The following is a 20,906-nucleotide window of genomic DNA, read 5'->3' as shown; positions in this document are numbered from 1 at the left end:
ATTCTCCACGTTGGTCCTTTCATTCTTGTCCTCACGTCTTAGCACATGCTGTGCCCTCAGAGTACAGTGGAGGTACTCTAGCCCACTTCTCTTCCTGCCGGAGTCTTAGACATCTTTCAACTTCCAGTGTGATTCCCTTATAACAGTGTTCCGGCCCCCTCCCATATGCGCCTTCCTTTTAATTTGAAGCCTATAACACTGTCAAAAGGGTGTCATTTATGATAAGATCATATTCTAACTTGTACTTTATTTTGTACACTAACTTATTCTCACCTTCGTCTGACTGTATATAAGGTCTATGAGGGCATGAAGAGGGCTTTACTCTTATTTCCATCCTAAGGAAGATTCTGGTAGAATGCTAAGCACCCAGTACTCAAAAATTATTCCTTAAATGAAATTCTCCCTTTCTCTTTTGGTACTTGATGAAACTGCCAGTATCCTTGAAGAGCCTTTATTCCTTCCTTTCTTTTCTTTTAAAAATGATTTTCACAAAGCACAGTGTCACAGTTTTAAAGATAATTTAACATCAAATTTATTGTTCTTAGATGTAATATATGCATAGTTTGAAAGCTAAGTAAACTTGTAACAAAAGAGTGAGTAGGCCTGTGCCTCTGCCTTCATTTTTTCCTCCCCAAACCCCTTCACAGAAACAAATACTTTCAACTTTTAGCTATTTCATATGGTTTTTAACAAGAGGTGCTATTGGACTCTAGTCCCCATTGATATATAGCCATATCCATATAATCCTAAAGCACGGTAACCTTAAGAAATGACTTTAAAAGATAATAAAATCTGATATGAAAGCAAAATTGAAAAATATAGGGAATATTCTTCTTTGGGACGAGTTGGAGCCCTGAAAATGTAGATTCAGGTGACTGTCTCTGTGTCCTGACCTGAGTACAAGGGTGGTAAACAAGAGACTCTTGCTAGATCTTTCCAGATTGCTTTCCGGAGAATTGACACCAAATCACACCAAAGGAATGACTCTAATGGAAAAATCTGTCTTCTCAATAGAAGGATGATTTTGAGGTATGTGTTAGGAGCGATTCCTCATTCGCAAATATCCTGAGATTATAGCCAGTGAGCTTTAGGTGAACTCGGGGTAAGACTTTAGAGTGAGTTATGAGAAGAATGACTTGTGAGTTCTCCAGTAAGAAACTGGTCTTCACCGGCTTCAGTTTTCTAAGAACAAGGTAATCATGTGTTTTGAAATCCGCAAAGTACTTAAGATGGCACATGTTGACCTAACTTCTTTCAGTGGCAGGCTTTGTGGGCTTCTGGCTCAGGGAATCGTATAGCATTTTTAGATTTTCACAAGGCATTTGGTGAGATTGCTCATGATATTCTCACGGATGAGATGGAAGAAGCTGGTGACATACAACCCTAATGAGAGAGACATGGTTTCTCTACTGTAGAACTTAAAGTTGAGTGGAAGCCATAGGGAAATCGTTTTCAGATTGACATGCGGGCTCTGTAAGCAGGTCATGACTTCTCCAAAAGGAAAAGGACTGTTTGTGACCCTGGAGATATTTGAATGCAGATTGAATGGACACCTGCCAGGGAAGGTGTAGAGACAACTTGAGGACTTGGAATTCAGTGTCCTTTAAGGTTTTCTTAATCCTTAGGGTCTGGGATTCTTGTTATAGCTAAAGGCATGTGAGGTATGTCCTCTGTTCCCAGATTATAGCTGGTGCCACATAACCCAGCCAGGTTCTCATGGGCAGGTCATCTTGGTTATTGAAAGAGAATGACAATGGATATGGGTGAAACCGTCTCAGCCACGGGAATGTCTAATGAAGCACACGTCCTCCTGACGGTGACTCGCCGTTTCATCGTACTGAGACCAGGACAATCTCTGTGTGTCGAAGCCATTTTCCTGGGTGAGTCACCTGAATGGTCAGCCAGGGGTCATGCAGCCCAATTCAGAGAGGCTATCACATGATGCTGACATCATAGATTGGTCAAGGTGGTCTTACCTGAGGCTTAAAGGATGGACCCAAAGACTGTAAGGTCGTGATTCCAAGACAGTGACTCAGTGACCCAGAAGCAACGAGGATTCCCTGTTGAGGCAGGACTCTGGGCCAAAGCCGACCACCTACATCAAACTGCCCGGGGGAGAAAAGCAACGTCCTCCACCTCCCCACCCTCCAAGCAGCAGCCTAGCCCTTTGGCCGCAGGGCTTCTTGCCTGCTGCTGTCAGAAGGCTTTGGGGAGGAAACCAGTTGTCCTGAACTTTGAAGGTGGCTAATGGCATATTCTCAGGGCTTTCTCACCAGGGGCCTCGGCCCCATCACCCGCCCTGATGAGGACTGGAAGTCGGGAGTCTGGATGGCTGGCTTCCTGCAGGCGGAGCTGCAGGGCTGAACTACAGCCAGCACTTCGTAGAGGTCACTAGGTCGGCGTTCTCCTCTGTGTTTTCCGGTCCCCTGAAGCAGCATTTTGAATAAACGGCTCTTTCCTCTCACAAACCGAGACGTGAAGAATCTTCCGGGGTCCCACTCGCTGCTTGCCAGGTTCTGTTCTCTGCCCCCCTTCCTTGCATTCTCTCAGATTTCTGTCTTTCGGGGGAGTGTGCACACCATCGTGACTAATAGGACTGGGGCAAATAGGCCACAAGGTTCATATTACTCCATTTTGCATGTTTTTTTTTTTTTTTTTGGCTGCACCGTGCAGCATGTGGGATCCTCCTTCCCCGACCAGGGATTGAACCCGAGCCCCCTGCACTGGGAGCACGGAGTCCTAACCACTGGACCGCCAGGGAAGTCCCCATATTACTCCATTTTGGGAATGGTCTTAGTTACAGGGATCTCATCTGTTTTTGGAAAGACTCTGTTTTCTTAAAGGTCTTTTCCTTGCAGCAATCAAGATTTTAAAAATTCCACAGAGAAATAGTTCCATTCCTGGTCATGCTTGATACCATGCGTCACTTAGAATTGGATGAACATAATTAAAACAAGCAGGAGATTCAAACACATGCAGAAATATCAAGACTTCTGCGCACACCAGCTCAGGAGTATAAAGTCGACATCTCTCATGAGCGATGCCTCTGTTCTGTTTTCCCAGTCACTGACTCCATCAAGGGCTACCTGCATGCATGTCCTCTTAAAACATGCAATTCCTTAACTACCGACAGACCCCCGGACTTTTGATAACGATGATTTCTTTAGGACAAACAAACATAAGGAGGAAAAAAAAATTCCTAAAATGTAAATAACACTTCACATACCAGCCTGGCTGCTGCATGATTAGAAATCATTCTGTTTTCTTGTTTACTCCAAGTTCATCACTTAGAAACCTCTAAGTAAGTCATATACTTAACCAGCCTTCTCTTTGAAAGTGATCGAGGTGACTTTTGCTTTTTCACTATATGTGTGTGCCCAGAGATAGGGGAAATCTGGTATTTTTTTTCATCCTCTGGTCTCCTGGTTCATGTTATCTGAACTAAATGGCAATGATTCCATTCTCTCTCTCTTTTTTTTTTTTTTTTTTTTTTTTGCGGTACGCGGGCCTCTCACTGCTGTGGCCTCTCCCGTTGCGGAGCACAGGCTCCGGACGCGCAGGCTCAGCGGCCACGGCTCACGGGCCCAGCCGCTCCGCGGCATGAGGGATCCTCCCGGACCGGGGCACGAACCCGTGTCCCCTGCATCGGCAGGTGGACTCTCAACCACTGCGCCACCAGGGGAGCCCTCCATTCTCTTGAGTTTAAAATTTATTCGGGATGTTCCCACTGCTGCCGTCCTCATATAAGAAATCATTGTTTCTTTTTCTTTTTTTTTTTGAATAGAAGAATGGTTCTTATTTTTATTTTTTAACACCTTCATTGGAGTGTAATTGCTTTACAATTGTGTTAGTTTCTGCTGTATAACAAAGTGAATCAGCTATACATATACATATATCCCCATATCCCCTCCCTCTTGCGTCTCCCTCCCACCCTCCCTATCCCATCCCTCTAGGTGGTCACAAAGCACCGAGCTGATCTCCCTGTGCTATGCGGCTGCTTCCCACTAGCTATTTTACATTTGGTAGCGTGTCTATATATGCAATCATTGTTTCTTGCCTGAATGAATGAGTCCTTATAAGAAGGGGTCTCATTGGTTTTATTCTGATTCCCCTATAGTCCTTTCACCACATAGTAGCATGAGAAATTAAAAAACAAAGCACCAAAGCCCCAGGAAATTAGATTATGGAATTCCCTTTCTTGAAACTGCCCCATGGTGCTCCACTACACTTCAATCCAAATTCCTTACCGTGGCTTACAAGGTCTCACCTGAGCTAACCCCTGCTTCTCCCTCTGACTTCCCTTTTTAAAAAAATTTTAATGTTTTGAGTTTTAATACATTTATTATATTTGCAACCATCATTGTAATCCATTTTTAGAACATTTTTATCATATAAAAAATTATCATGAGACCATTTACTGTCCATCTCTATTCCTCCCTCCAGTAAAGCACAGGTCTACTTTCTATCTCTATAATTTACCTCTTATGGATGGTTTGTATAAATGGAGTCATAAAATATGCAGTCTTTTGCACCTGGTTTCTTTCATTTAGCATCGGGTCTTTGAGCTTCATCCATGTTGTGACATGCGTCGCCATTTCATTCTTTTTATTTCTGAATAAAATCCCATTCTGTAGATGTATCACATTTTGTTTATCCATTCACCTCTTGTTAGCCATAAGGATTGCCTCCGGTTTCTGACTATTATGAATAATGCTGCTATGAATAGTTACATACAAGCCTTTCTACGGACCCACGTTTTCACTTTTCTTGGCTACATTCCTAAGAGTAGGAATAGCTCCTATGGGGAACTGTTAACTTTTTAAGAAACTACCAAACTGATTTCCAAAGTGGATGCACCATTTTACATTCCCATCAGCAATGTATGAGGGTTCCAGTTGTTCCACATCCTTAGCCAATACTTAGTATTTTATCTATGATGATAGTCATTTTAGTGCTTTTTCTGTACCTATTGTGAGGATCATGTGACTTTTCTCCTTTCCTAATATATTACATTATTTTTGGATGTTAAACCAACCTTGCATTCCTGGGGTAAATCTCATTTGGTCACGGTGTATAATTCTTCCAATATGTGGCTGAGTTCACTTTGCTAATATTTTGTTAAGGATTTTAGTGTGTATATTCATTAAGGATTTTTTTTTTCTTGTGATATCTGTTTGTGGCTTTGGTATCAGGGTAATGCTGACCTCATAGAATGAGCTGGAAGTTTTCTTTATTTTCGGAAAGAATTTATGAAGAATTGGCATTAGTTTTTTCTTTAAATATTTGAAGGAAATTACCAGCAAAGCCATCTGGTTCTGGGTGTTTCTTTGTAGGAGGATTTAAAATTGCTAATTCAAATTATGTACTTGTCATAGGCCACTTCAGATTTTTCATTTCTCCTTGAGTCAGTTTGTATCACTCTAGGAATTTGTCCATTTCATCTAAGTTGTCTAATTGTTGGCATTAAGTTGTTGTAAAATTTTCTTATAATCCTCTCATTTTTGTAGGTTTGACAGTGATGCCCCTTCTTTCCTTCCTGATTTTGGTAATTTGTGTCTTCTCTCATTTTCTTGGTTAATGTAGCTAAGTTTTTGTCCACTTGGTTAATCTTTTCAAAGGACAGGCTTTTGGTTCTATTAATTTTCTTAGTGGTTGCTCCAGAGATTACAATATGCATCTTAATGTATCACAGTCTATTTCAGAATAGTACTGAGTTCCAGTAAAATTTAGAAACACTGCTTCAATGTAACTCCATTCCCCCTTCTTTGTGCCACTATTATCATATATAATACATTTATGTTTGTTATAAGCATGACAACACAGTGTCATAATTATTGGTTTATACAATCTTATGCATTCTAAAGAAGTTAAGAGATGTAATGAAGAAAAATGTATTTATAGAGTCTTTTAGATTTACTCACATATTTACCATTTCCAGCATAATTTATTTCTTCTTGTGGATTCAATTTATCATCTGGTGCCACTTTTTTTTGCTTAAAATATTTCCTTTAATATTTCTTGCAAGCCATAATTGCTAACAACAAACTCTTGCAGTCTTTGGTTATCTGGGCTTTTCTGTATTTCACCTATGATTCTTTTCTTTTTCTTTTTTTTTTTTTTTTTTTGTGGTACACGGGCCTCTCAGTGTTGTGGCCTCTCCCGTTGCGGAGCACAGGCTCCGGACACACAGGCTCAGTGGCCATGGCTCTTCTTTCATTTAGCATCGGGTCTTTGAGCTTCATCCATGTTGTGACATGCGTCGCCATTTCATTCTTTTTATTTCTGAATAAAATCCCATTCTGTAGATGTATCACATTTTGTTTATCCATTCACCTCTTGTTAGCCATAAGGATTGCCTCCGGTTTCTGACTATTATGAATAATGCTGCTATGAATAGTTACATACAAGCCTTTCTACGGACCCACGTTTTCACTTTTCTTGGCTACATTCCTAAGAGTAGGAATAGCTCCTATGGGGAACTGTTAACTTTTTAAGAAACTACCAAACTGATTTCCAAAGTGGATGCACCATTTTACATTCCCATCAGCAATGTATGAGGGTTCCAGTTGTTCCACATCCTTAGCCAATACTTAGTATTTTATCTATGATGATAGTCATTTTAGTGCTTTTTCTGTACCTATTGTGAGGATCATGTGACTTTTCTCCTTTCCTAATATATTACATTATTTTTGGATGTTAAACCAACCTTGCATTCCTGGGGTAAATCTCATTTGGTCACGGTGTATAATTCTTCCAATATGTGGCTGAGTTCACTTTGCTAATATTTTGTTAAGGATTTTAGTGTGTATATTCATTAAGGATTTTTTTTTTCTTGTGATATCTGTTTGTGGCTTTGGTATCAGGGTAATGCTGACCTCATAGAATGAGCTGGAAGTTTTCTTTATTTTCGGAAAGAATTTATGAAGAATTGGCATTAGTTTTTTCTTTAAATATTTGAAGGAAATTACCAGCAAAGCCATCTGGTTCTGGGTGTTTCTTTGTAGGAGGATTTAAAATTGCTAATTCAAATTATGTACTTGTCATAGGCCACTTCAGATTTTTCATTTCTCCTTGAGTCAGTTTGTATCACTCTAGGAATTTGTCCATTTCATCTAAGTTGTCTAATTGTTGGCATTAAGTTGTTGTAAAATTTTCTTATAATCCTCTCATTTTTGTAGGTTTGACAGTGATGCCCCTTCTTTCCTTCCTGATTTTGGTAATTTGTGTCTTCTCTCATTTTCTTGGTTAATGTAGCTAAGTTTTTGTCCACTTGGTTAATCTTTTCAAAGGACAGGCTTTTGGTTCTATTAATTTTCTTAGTGGTTGCTCCAGAGATTACAATATGCATCTTAATGTATCACAGTCTATTTCAGAATAGTACTGAGTTCCAGTAAAATTTAGAAACACTGCTTCAATGTAACTCCATTCCCCCTTCTTTGTGCCACTATTATCATATATAATACATTTATGTTTGTTATAAGCATGACAACACAGTGTCATAATTATTGGTTTATACAATCTTATGCATTCTAAAGAAGTTAAGAGATGTAATGAAGAAAAATGTATTTATAGAGTCTTTTAGATTTACTCACATATTTACCATTTCCAGCATAATTTATTTCTTCTTGTGGATTCAATTTATCATCTGGTGCCACTTTTTTTTGCTTAAAATATTTCCTTTAATATTTCTTGCAAGCCATAATTGCTAACAACAAACTCTTGCAGTCTTTGGTTATCTGGGCTTTTCTGTATTTCACCTATGATTCTTTTCTTTTTCTTTTTTTTTTTTTTTTTTTGTGGTACACGGGCCTCTCAGTGTTGTGGCCTCTCCCGTTGCGGAGCACAGGCTCCGGACACACAGGCTCAGTGGCCATGGCTCACGGGCCCAGCCGCTCCATGGCACGTGGGATCTTCCCGGACTGGTGCACGAACCCGTGTCCCCTGCAGCGGCAGGCGGATTCTCAACCACTGTGCCACCAGGGAATCCCTCACCTATGTTTTTGAATAGCAGTTTTGCTAGATACAGAATTTTTGGTTGACAGTTCTTTAATTTAAACAATTTGAGTATGTTATTTCACTGTCCTCTGGCTGTCAAGAGATAATGCTCCATGGCTATCTTTATGTTTCGCCATGGTCAGGGCTTTCCAAATAAAGGGCACTGGAACTTAAGTTAAAAGACAATTAATGACTACAAGCTTGGAAAGTTCAACACAGAAGCTTCCAGAGAGATTTGGAGACATAACCCCTGGAGATTATTTTTGTTTGTATTCCAAAGGGGGAATTGTATGAAGGTAGTCAAAAGGTACCAACTTCCAGTTGTAAAATAAATAAGTACTAGGGATGTAATGTACACCATGATAAATATAATCAACACTGCTGTATGTTATATATGAAAATTATTAAGAGAGTACATCCTAAGAGTTCTCATGACAAGGAAAATTAAAAAAAAATTTTTTCGTTTATTTTATATCTATATGAAATGATGGATGTTCACTAAACCTATTGAGGCAATCATTTCATGATTTATGTATGTCAAATCATTAGCTTTACACCTTAAATTTATACAGTGCTGTATGTCAGTTACATCTCAGTGAAACTGGAAGGGAAAAAAAAAATCTTAATCTTAAAACAAAAACCAAACACCTCCCCCATCCCCACATCAAAAGGTAATACAAACTTCTCCTTATCCCCTCAGAGAGGATTTGTTTACATTCCACACTAAAGGCTTCCCTCCCACCCCTCAGAGTTACAGATGTGCCACTATTAGCCCTGAGTTTCATAATTTTGTGGATTCCTCTCCTGAGATATAAACCTTATTGGAAGTACAGGTAATATCTGGTGCTCATTGCATTGTTCTGTAGGAAACTGGGAAATTGACATAAGCTGCTCTGCAAATAAAATGCCTTTTCCTGAATCCAGAGGTCTCCTGTTTCTGTTTACATATATTTGTATATTGAGAAATCAGTCATTAAAATTTGTTTTCCCCTATATAGAATTTTTTTTTCTCTTGCTGTTTTCAAGGTTTTCTCTCTGATTTTTTTTTTTCCAATAGTTTGATTATGATCGCTATAGATGTGGATCTTTTTTTTTTTTTTTTTTTTTTTGGCGGTACGTGGGCTCCGGACGCGCAGGCCCAGCAGCCGTGGCTCACGGGCCCAGCCGCTCCGCAGCACGTGGGATCCTCCCGGACCGGGGCACGAACCCGCGTCCCCTGCATCGGCAGGCGGACTCTCAACCACTGCGCCACCAGGGAAGCCCGATGTGGATCTCTTTGAGTTTATGTTACTTGGCTTTATTGAGCTTCTTGGGCCTGTAGATTAATGTTTTTCATCAAATTTGTAAAGTTTTCAGCTATTATTTCTTCAAATATTTTTTCTGCCCCTTTCTCTCTCTTTTCTCTACCTTAGACTTCCATTACAAGTATACTGATGCAGTTGATACTGTCCCCCAAATTTCTGGGCCTCTGTATATTTTTCTTCAATCTTTTTTCTCTCTGTCCTTTAGATGGGGTAATTTATAATGCTCAATCTTCAAGTTTATTGATTATTTCTTCTGCCATCTCAAATATGCTGCTGAGACCATCTAGTGAATTTTTTCATTTCAGTAATTCTACTTTTCATTTTTTTAAGTTGTTATTTTATTTTATTTTTTAATTAAAAAAATTTTTTTAAATTTATTTTTGGCTGTTTTGGATCTTCATTGCTGTGCGCGGGCTTTCTTCAAAATTCAGGCCATTTTCAAGTCTACCTGGGCTCTTATTTCTTTCAGGCTCTTTTATGTCTTCTTTGTGCTTGTGCACAGGATCTGTTGGCCAGGGGTGTGTGGGTGACTTGGACTTGTTTTGGTCTCTGCTGTACAGGCACACAGCTTCCAGTCAACCCAGGATATTTGGAAAATTTACCAAGTTCCCAGAGCTGTTTTTCCTCTTGGAACTGCCTCTTAAATTCTTAGGTAGTTTGCCAATCTGTTGCTTCCTCCAAACAGGACATCAATCTTAGTCTACTGGAGTGGCTGCCTCTTCCTTTCACTTGCTGTTGACATGACCACTTTAACTGGTAATGTTCCAGGTCAAGTAAGCCCACTGTAATGGTAAGAGTAAAGCTGCTGGTTTTCATGGTCTAGCCTGCCCTGGTTGTACTTAAGTAGTTTAGGGATTGGGAAGTGAGGAGAGATAGGAGCAGCCTCAGTGTAGAACTGTTTGCTTTGATCACATGGCAACCAAGCACGAGGGAAAGAGACCCCCAGATAGGCTACATGGTGAGGTAAGTCAGCCTAAGGTTAAAATGTTCACAGATAATATTCTACAAGAGCAATTCCCAGGGATAACTGAATGATGTTTGCACTGACATTTTATTATGAAATCTCTATGAAGCACACATTTGCAGAGATGATTTCTCTAACATTTCCTATACAGTTACCATATATATTGCTTTTGTTTTGTTTTGTTTGCCCTAACAAATTGTTATATGTTTAGTCTATTCATTTAGATGAGATTTTACTGACACAGTTGACTATTAAAATAAGTAATAAAAATAAGGAGTTTAGGGAAGTGTGTTCAGAACAGTCTGGTGAACTTTGATTAAGTGAAAAATTATACTCCAAGAGACCTTGGAAGCATAGCAAAATAGCCTTAAGCAGGGACTGAGAGTTAGGGGAAATCTGTACTGCCGCTGTCTTCCAGTAATTTCTCCTTCTCCATCTCTGTTAGTCATCTGACTGCCGTTAGAATAACATTTATTGCTTTCTGGTTAATGTTCTAGAACAGATGATCAGGAAGTCATGAAAGCAGAGACAAAGGGTAATCTTAAAATCAGTGAGGTGTCCTAACCAGCCTTCCCTCTCGATTTGCTGTAACTGGTTACAGGCAGAGGAGATAGAGCATTAAGCTGCTTCATCCTTACTCAGAATATGTGAGCAGAGCTGAAGCATAAGATAGAAAGTTAGAACTCCACAAGGGTCTCCTGTATAGAAAAGCATAGGAGTGGTGTAGATAGAGACTACTGGGGAGGGGGTGCCATTCTAAATCCCAGAGCCTGAGATTCCAACGAATTTGGTTATGGGGGCTGGATTGGGGAAGGGTAGGAGTATGATAATACCAGCCATCCTTCTTACCTATGTAACTTTTTTTTTCCTTAGTAAAGGGGCTCTATCACCCATTTGTCTCATTACTTTCTTCTTAGGAACCAGTGATGTTGCTGACCGGGGGGACCTCAGTGTGAACATTTCGGGGCTTCTGGCTCATATAACAAGCTATGTTGTACCTCATTCCATCTTCTTTTCAGTATGTGGTCGTAGGGTTTAACCTTCAGTTGTTTTCTTTTTTGCAACATATGCTCTGGTCTTTATTCCAGATACTCAAACATTGCCTTTTGGGTTGACGGAGTCCAGATTTTTCTCTACATCTACCCCCTTGCAAAGAGCATTTTGGGAAAATGAGTTGCGCTGGGTGTCCTGCTCTGATGATCTCAGTTGACTCTTGATGGCAGGCACTCCAGGGGCTGCCTCCCTGGAGATTTGGGTTAGTTAGCTGCAAAGTCCTCAGGACTGTGCCTTTGAAATGTCTCATGTTTTCTTTGGAATGTTCCTCTTCTCTTCCCCTCTCTGTGTTGCCATAACCACCACGTTTTATCTAGACTCTAATTACCCATGCTTGGCTTTTTGGCATGAGTCTTACTAGCAAATCAGCCTCACTCCCTGCTTAGAAACTAAGAGGCTCCCTATTTTCTTACTATGAGGAGCACATATTCCTGCCTTGGTCTAACCTCCTTCCTCAGCTGATCCCACGCTAGCCCTCCAAGGAGGTACCATATCTGTCTGTGCTTTTCATCACAGACCCTCTGATCCGCGCTGTCTCCAGAACATTTTCCCTGAAGCTTGCTTGCTGTCACACGTGATTTTACTTTAATTTAATATTTTATTTTATTTTATTTTATGGAGTGCACTTTTTCTTCTCTTCTGCGTATTCATTCTTATTTAGCCTTCAGTCCTCTGTCCTCCAGGGAGCCTCCGTGGATGTTCCTGTGCCTCAGTCTCCTATGAACTTCTCTTGGGTTTCATGACTATCCCAATAACTCAATGAATTTTGCATTGACTCCTGTTACCCACTGATTGTTTCCAAATCTTGGTTTTCCAAATTAAAAAAATTTTTTAAATGATAATTTTATTACATATTTCTCCAGTGTGTTTAATGTGTTCCCAGCAGTCCTGGGACCATACTAATTCTCAGTAGATAATCTTTGCTTGATTAATTCTGCACTTTCCAGCACTGATGAAGGCTGTGGTCAGTTCCACAAATGTAGCACTTGTTCCTCTCTTCACGGTTACTTCAAGATATTTTTAACATCCTTAGGGGACTGTCTGTTTTGGCATTAAAGGGGCAGGATAAAGAGGCTTAGGCTACTCCCCTGGAAATCCTTTTTCGTAACACAGTCACTCATGTGAGCAGGGTTCTTTTGTTCCCTTTAAATGCCACTGAAATGTCCCCCTTATCCTATTCCCCTGTCTGCTAGGAGTGCTGAGACCTCTCATATGTAAGGATTTCCACTTAAGGTGTTACTTCATTCTTTCTCCACTGCCATTTCAGTCGAAACATGTACACTGAGTTTTAAAAACTTTTTCCCTAAGTCATTGTCATTATGCGTGGATTCACGCTAGCCATGCAAATGTACAAACATTGTGAACCCTGAAACATAACCACAGCATTCTGGTACCACACGGGTTATTGTTCCTAAGGTAAGTGAGACTCTTGGTCCTAACATCCATCATACTAAATACAGTCCAGACTTCTATTTTCCTCAGGTCACTGGATTTTAGTTATTCTATTTTATAGAATTAGAGGTGAATATTAATCAACTTGTAGGGAGTACAAGTTGATTGTACTCCCTTCTTTTCTTAGAAGGAAGAGTGTCATTAATCTCTAAAGAACACTGGGTTTTGGTTTCCATATTACATAGCATGAATTCAGTCATGTATTTCCAACAACCTCCTCAGATTTCTTTACTCTGTTCCACTCTCACCCACACTTTCAGAGGTACATGTTTTGAGTAATTTTCTGCTGGAAGTAGAATTTTTCTCGGGTTAAAACGTCACATCTCAAATTCCGTTTTGTTTCTCTCCAGGTTTCCTTCCATTCTTGTTTACTTTCTCCAGTCTTCATCTTCCAGGTCATTAACAAAGATGTCCAACGATCATCTCAAATGAATTTACTGTTAACGTGTCACCCACCCAATTTCTCAAAAAAATTGCATGATGTATTTTCTTACCCATTTTGCATTTACCTTCAGTGAAGTTTTTTGGGTTTGGTTTTGTTTTGTTTTTTAAACAGAGTTTGAGCTGTTGACACAATAATTTCACACTAACTTACAGCACTGGACCATCCGATTTCGTTTTATTGTCCAGGTTAAAGAATTTAGCTTCGCGTTAATTTCTTAGGGATGGGTATTGCTTTTCATTCACCTGTGAAACAGCTAATCATTTCTGAAATATTCTCTGGAGATATACATGAGTGAGGTAAATGTATTTAAAGAGAGTTCCTTTTGTGGCACCGTCCATAATATAGAATGTATCCCCAATCCCCAGACTTGGTTAGGAGTGTCTTCTTTCTCCTTTATTATTCTTTTGCTAAATCCAGGACATGTTCATAGTCTCCAAAGCCTGGTCTGTTTCATTATGGGAGTTTAGATTTAGAAAGAATGTTTTTGGAAGAAAGGGAATTGCACCCATACCAATGGGGATAGAATTCCTTCCTTCTTCGTGAGGATATTGGTAACCTGGGATTAAACTTGATTAACAGCAAGTGTTCAAGTTTCAGTCTAAGTTTGCTAAGAAAATCCCAAATCTTGTCTGAATAGGGTGTAGGAAATGTAGGTATTAGCAAGAGATTTGTGTTCAGAAATCAGAGTTTCTCTGTTGCAAAGTGGTCTCCTTTTAGCAGGGAGGAGAGGGAGAGCTGGTGGTGTTGCTGAAGTCTTCTTGGGTGACTGGAGAAACTGAACAGGGCTCAGGAGGTTGACGAGATGGGCTCCTTTGTTCCGCAGGCAGGAGTCCTGCCCGCCGCCTAAGACCAATAATCTCGCATCCCTGAGCCTCTCCATCCCAGACTGGGTTTCAATTGTCCAGTTGTTTGTTTTGGAAATGTCACAATAAATAACTGAAGAGAGGCTGTTAGGGAAGGTCTCCTCGGGGAAGGCTACAAATTATTTGGGGACATGAAACCTCATGCATATGGCCTCGGTGAAGAGGAAGTCACTTCAGATACTATTTGCTTTTTTTACATTCCCTGAGGACAATAAAACAGGAACAGGAACACAAGTAGGAAAAAAAATCTTATTGGTTCGCTGAGTCAGCCTTCTCTGTGGGTCATTTTGGTCAAACAAGGGAATAGGGACATTTGGTCCTGAGCTGATTCAGTGCCCTGGGACCCAGGAGTTAGACGGTTATATCCGGTGTGTGAGACCCGCTCCCACGCCTCCAAGCCTGGACCAGTTCTTTCTCTGTGTTAACGGCGGCGCTGTCCTGCGTCGAGTATGTCTCTGTTCCATGTCATCTGCTGCAACGTGAGGGTTTCTGGTGTAGCACGAGTTTGGAGACAGCTTTGTTGTCCCGTCGAAGGGAGAGGAAGGGTCAAAATCAAAGTACCTTTTGTCACAAAGGCACGATCTTGTCTGTGCACATGCTTGGGGGTCTTTCCCCCCTAATCTCTTCGAGTACTGCTCTGTAAGGGTTTTGGCACTGGTACAATAGCCACAAGAATCCATGAACCAGAGCCAAATCTTACATCACCAAGAAGATGAAACACTCCTTATGCAAGGCCGCAGACACAGAACTACTTGCTCAGGGGACAGAAGGGGGGCACCGGCTGCATCCTAGGCGGTGACCCTCCCAAGGACCTGCTGCCCCTCACTCAGAAGAGGAAATGTCTCCCAAGGAGTCCCTAAATTACTCAGAGCTCATCAAAGAAAGGACGGTACTTTCCTGCAGAGTTGCTTATTTTTCCTCCTAATTACCAAAGAATAAGGGTGTCTTTTCTGAAATGTTGATTTGGAGATTCTGAATTTAAATTTGTGCCTCATTTAGCTTGCCAAAGGAATTCTAAGCAGCACAGCAGGAAGACCTTTGGATTCCAACATCCTCGACCTGGGAGAGGTGGGCAGGAGTCAGGGAATGCTGGCTTGCTGACATTTTCAAAGGAGTGGTTAAGATGGACAAAGACTGACAAATAACCATGGGAGGTGGAAGCCACTGTATTGAAAATAAAGGACTTTAGCATGAAACGGTCCCTTAGCCATCCAAAGAGGGTCATGCTGGATGAAAGTGATTAATTATACTTTAAATCTCAGAGGAAGATTCCTCTAATGTTGTAGATGACAGAAATGAAGAATGAACCTTATTATCTGATCTGAAATAGGGAGTCAGAAGTTGCTGAAGAGATGCATATGGCTGATAGGGCAGGAGAAACAAGAACAAGTTTAAAATAAGCCCAGAAAAGGCTTATTGAAATAAAAAAATTTTTTTTTTTGGTCTATAAGCCATAGAATACTAGTCTTTTTGTACTGTAATTGACATTTGTTTTAAAAAGGAAGAAAAGAGAACAGTATGGAGGTTCCTTAAAAAACTAAAAATAGAACTACCGTATGATCCAGCAATCCCACTCCTGGGTGTATAGCCAGAGAAAACCATAATTTGAAAAGTTACATGCACCCCAATGTTCACTGCAGCACTATTTACAGTAGCCAGGACGTGGAAGTAACCTAAGTGTCCATCGACAGAGGAATGGATAAAGAAGATGTGGTACATATATACAATGGACTATTACTCAGCCATAAAAAATGAAATCATGCCATTTGCAGCAACATGAGTGGACCTAGAGATTATCATACTAAGTGAAGTAAGTCAGACAGAGAAAGACAAATAGCATATGATAGGACTTATATGTGAAATCTAAAAAAAAAGATACATTACAAATGAACCTATTTACGAAGCAGAAACAGACTGACAGACTTTGAAAACAAATTTATGGTTGCCAAAGGGAAAAAGTGGGGGGGGGGGAGGGATAAACCGGGAGTTTGGGATTAACATATACATACTACTATACATAAAATAAATAATCAACAAAGACCTACCGTACAGCACAGGGAACGATACTCAATATTCTGTAATAACCTATTTGGGAAAAGAATCTGAAAAAGAATGGATATATGTGTATGTATAAATGAATCACTTTGCTGTACATCGGAAACTAACAATATTTTAAATCAACTATATTTTAATATAAAATAAAATTTTTTTTAAATCTCAGAAAAACATAAAAAGGAAGAAGATGCCAATGACAGTAAGACAAAGTATAACCAGGTGTGCAAATCCTGTGAGGAGCTGTGCCACCTGCACAGGTATAGTTTGTGGATCTACCAATATAGTGGGGTAATCTGGGTTCTCTGAGCAGTAGATGCCAAGATGAGATTAATGTGCAAAGATTTCTCCAGGGGAAACACCTGTGTGAAAAAAATGAGAAAGAGCCAGGAAGGGATGGAGAGCCATCAGACCACAACGCAGCATTGACCCTGAGTGAAGGAGACAAGGAAGGAAGTTTGGATGGAAATGTGCAAGGTTGCCATGCCGTTCAAGGAAGTTTCAGCAAGGCCGCTGGGGAGTCCTTGAGCCGAAGCCAGGTTCCATGTCTGAAAGGAGTTCCGTGTCTCCCAGGTGTGCCCAGCTGTGCTCAGTTGTTGGCTGGGAGCAACCTATGGGAAACGTGACCTTCATGCAAACGTGATGATGGATTTCAGAGCGTGCAGCTGGACCTCTGGGTCAGCTACACTTCCTGTAGTTGGAAGTTTGCACCGTGAATTCCCATGGCCACAACAGTTACTCAATGGAGTTTTCATAGTAGCAGTATGATCTTCTGTGGAATTGGAGGGAAACTTGAAGGTCATTGTTCAACCCTCTTGTTTTGCCCATGACTTGGGTTCATGCGGGTGGATGCCTTTCAGTATGGGGCATCCTGGGAAGTGGATCTGCTTTTCTTAGAAAGTTCCACTTTTCTGACTCTCATGTTCTCATTCTCAAGTGCTTTCCACTGAGCCATGACACTAACAAAGTTGTGGGCTAGATCACAATTCTTAAAAAAATAAAGTTTATATTTCTGATGATGAAATTGCACACATTCTAGAAAATTTGGAAAATAAAGAGAAGTAATAAGAAGGACACATATTACTCATAACTTGCCCAGCCAAGCCCCCAAATTCTTAACCTTTTGGTGTATTATTCCCTTACAGTTTTTTTCTATACATTTTTTAATCTATTGAAGTTCATACTGTAGAAAATTTGTGTCTTAGTTTTTTTCACGTGGCATCATGACACAGGCATTTCCCATGCTATAAAAATTTCATTAACTTAAATAACTCATTCATCTTTGATTCAGTTATCATGAACTATGTGAGAAAACAAAGGAAAATTTAAGAACATTTAGGTTGAGCATAACCTTTCAAAGAAAAGTTTCTGAAACTTATTGTTTCAGTGTGGGATATTTATCAGATGTGCAAAATTTACAGTAACCCTTCTAGTTCATTCCTTGGAATACCCTTTCTCTGGCTTTTAAAGAAAAAATTCACACCGACTCTGTAAACTTCAGAATGCTATGTTTTGATGAGAAGGACATGTTTCCTGTTCTCTACTATTTTGAGGTATTTGCTTTGTGTATCCACCTATCCATGTTTTGGAATGTTTTGCTTTATTTTGTTTCATTAGCTTTTTGAAAGTTGAAAATTGGTTTGCAGTTTTCAGATTAATTGACCTGGTATAAGAGAATCCTTACTAGTGGACGAACCCTTCCTAGTAATTCTGTGAATTTCAGGAAAGGGTGAGCTCAAAGTGGTTAAAAGTGCAAGCTTTGGAATTAGAGAGATATGGGCGTGGACCTTATCTTGATCCTGGCCGTGCCACTTTGGATAAATTCTTTAATCTCTGTGAGCTTCTGCTTAATGATCTATGAAGTGGAAATAATAAAATATATCTCACTTGGTTTCTGTAAAGATTACAAGGATGTAATGCAAGGAAAATCCTTCACACAGATCTTGTATGCAGATGAGTACTAAATAAAATCACCACTACTATTGTCTTAGGCTTTAGTTTGTTAATGTTTTATTTATTATTAATCTTTAATCTATTAATGATTTAACCAGAATGGCATATCTCGTTCATGCAGTAAACCCAGACATTTCCTTTCCTTGTCAGTGACATTGACAGAGTAGTTTTGCCAGGACCTATTTTCCACTTGACAGGCTCATCATCAGTCAACTGGATATGGTTTATTACTGTAAATACACAGACATTTTTAGAGTAAAACCCTGAGCATTCAGCCTATGACTTATCAATACCTGAATTATTAAGTATTGACCAGTGTCAGTACGTGACCAGTGTCTCCCGTAACCGGGGAGCATTTGTTTATAGCTTTGTGTATAAAATAATGTGCCTCAATCTCAAAGTTGGATTACCAGTACAGGTAATAGCAGAAGCTCTAGTTTAACCCACTTCTGGGCTCTAACTCACTTCTTTTCACATGTGTAGGAATCCTTTGTGTTCACCAGACTCTGGTGACAGAGTGAGAGGTCCTGTCCCATCCAATTCTACCTTGGTGTTAGGAGGGCTTGGCCTCTGGACAGAAGCTGGCCTTAGCCTGTGAGGTTAAAGCATAGTAGTTGGGGTGCACTGCCCCAGTAGCTAGAGTGGCATCTTGTCCTGGCTGTAGTGAGGTGGGTGGCATTCCTTAGTGATACATTCAGTGAAAAGTACTTCCATTCAAACTGGCAGAGCTCCACGGCTATACTCGTCTGTTGCTTCATTCATGACTTCCATGTGGCATGAGGTTGGTGCCACAGCCCTAGTGCTGTTGGTAGGTCCTGCCTCTCCTTTTGGTTAGCTGGACTATGTCTTATGGATGGTATTAAAAAGAAAAAAATCTCATGCAGATCTGAGAACATTTTTCGGGTGCAAAGAATATATTTATATTGGTTGCATACAAAATTCTTCGGTCACAACTTTTCTCCACTCACAACCCAAAGGACTATGCATCTTTGTCATCTGGCATTGAATGCTGCAGAGTCATTGAAGACCACACTTGTTTTTATTCCATTTTCAATAAATATTTTTCCTGCCTGGGTGCTTTTAAGAATTTTTTCTTAATTCACTGGGCTAGAGATTTCAATAATTTCCTCCAATCCCATAACCCCTTCATAAAGAATTAGTCCAGATGGAACAGCTCTAATTATGATATGACCCTGTTCTTTGGGACACAGCTAATTGGGCCACGGGTGACAGCTCTCCAAAGCTGGAGTGGTTATAGCTTGACTGTCATTGGTATTGTGGTTTGGCTCACTTGACTATCAGTAATCTTATCCAGAAATTTGTAAGTGGGGAGCAGAGACTGAGTTTGCTACCTGCAGGCAATTAAGCTCAAAGAAAATGCAGACGCCAGTTCTAATGTTTCATTTGAAGGAAGCCATTAGGAGCCATGGATAAGCAAATACATAAGCAGAGAAGTCAGTCTGTAGAGAAATTTGGATGAAGCAGTCATGGAGTAAAAGTGAGATGGGGCTGGAGGGGGAGAGCAGGAGAGGGGGAAGAACGATAGTTATTTTTTCCCGTTAAGCCCAGCGCTACTTCCATTGGTTGACTTCTGTGAGATTCTCCTGCATCCTCCCCACAGCTATGCGGTTAACCTATTTGTAGAGGTTATTGTTCCTGTCAACGCATTGACTTGAGACAGTCTCAAAATCCACTTTTTTTTCCCCCCAGAAGGATATCTAATTGTGGATTTGTTTTAAGTGATTTTGTTTGGAGGGTTCTTTTGATCCACAGCCTTGATTCTTTGCCCTAGCTCAGGGTAATGTACTTAAGTTATTGCTTCTATCTCAAATATTATGGTTGCTTTCTCAAAAACTACTGTCATTCTTAGGTTGGATCACTGTCACATCCGTCATTTATCTCTTTCTTTTCAACTTGACTCTGCATTCTGTGAGATTAATTTTCTTCATTTACTATATTATTTTTTGAGATGTTCTTTCTGAAACAATTCCCTTTCTCTTGTTCTACTGACTTTCCGGGCTTCTTTTGCCTTTTCCTTGTTTTCTATTGTAGAACAATAGCTATAGGGAGTGAAGATTGCTCTTGGCTACATTTACTGTCCACTCAAATGCTGGTTATGGTACATCCTGAGGTTTACAGCCAAAGGACTGCTTAATGTGTATAACTCCCAGCTCAGTTTCCAGGGTCGAGGAGACATCTGTTCATTTATTAGTATATACATATATATATATATATATATATATATATATATGTATATAGATAGATAGATGGAGAGAGAGAGGTAAATTCACACAGCATAAACTTTTAAAGTATGCTTCAGGAATTTACGTGTCATCCTGGCACAGGCGCTTTGCTAGTTTTCTCTGTATTGTTCCAATTTTGAACTGAGTGTGGCACACACCTGCTGTGATTCTGACGAGCTGAGGAAGTTATTTCGTGCTCTGCTCACTTCCCTGTCCTCTGAAAAGCTAACCCGGGGAGACTGTGCACTGCAGCACCTTCCTTGCATTCACTGTGATCTGTAGGAGGACCACATCTTCTCCCCACTTCCTGCCCCACTGTTTCTGGGAATTCTGTCTGATATCTGAATGGACAGGAAGATTGGGAGGCTATAAGTTAGGGAGAAAATGGGTAGGAATAAAGGGGGAAGGGAGAATTTATGACAGCTCACTGCCCCCAAAGCAGAATCGACATGTGTAAGAAATGATTGTTCCAGATGTTACAGACCCTGAGTCTCTGAGTCCAGAGGCAGATAGAATGAGTTCAAGATCTTTCCTCCTGGCAGGTCTAGATGACTCTCTATCTGTAGCACACGTGAGCAGCTG

The 20,906-nt window shown here is 40.2% G+C and overlaps 1 non-coding gene across 1 annotated transcript; it reads right to left on the bottom strand.

Moving 5' to 3' along the window:
* Positions 1-20,377: 20,377 nt before the first annotated feature.
* LOC112062311 (U6 spliceosomal RNA) lies at positions 20,378-20,482 on the bottom strand. Its single transcript, XR_002890662.1, has one exon. It is a non-coding gene; the product is annotated as a U6 spliceosomal RNA (small nuclear RNA).
* Between the last annotated feature and the right edge of the window lie 424 nt (positions 20,483-20,906).

This window comes from Physeter macrocephalus, chromosome 11, assembly GCF_002837175.3.
Source record: "Physeter macrocephalus isolate SW-GA chromosome 11, ASM283717v5, whole genome shotgun sequence".
NCBI classification, from domain to species: domain Eukaryota; kingdom Metazoa; phylum Chordata; class Mammalia; order Artiodactyla; family Physeteridae; genus Physeter; species Physeter macrocephalus.
The sequence above is the reverse complement of the archived record's forward strand: the minus strand, read 5'-3'. Positions and strand labels throughout refer to the sequence as shown.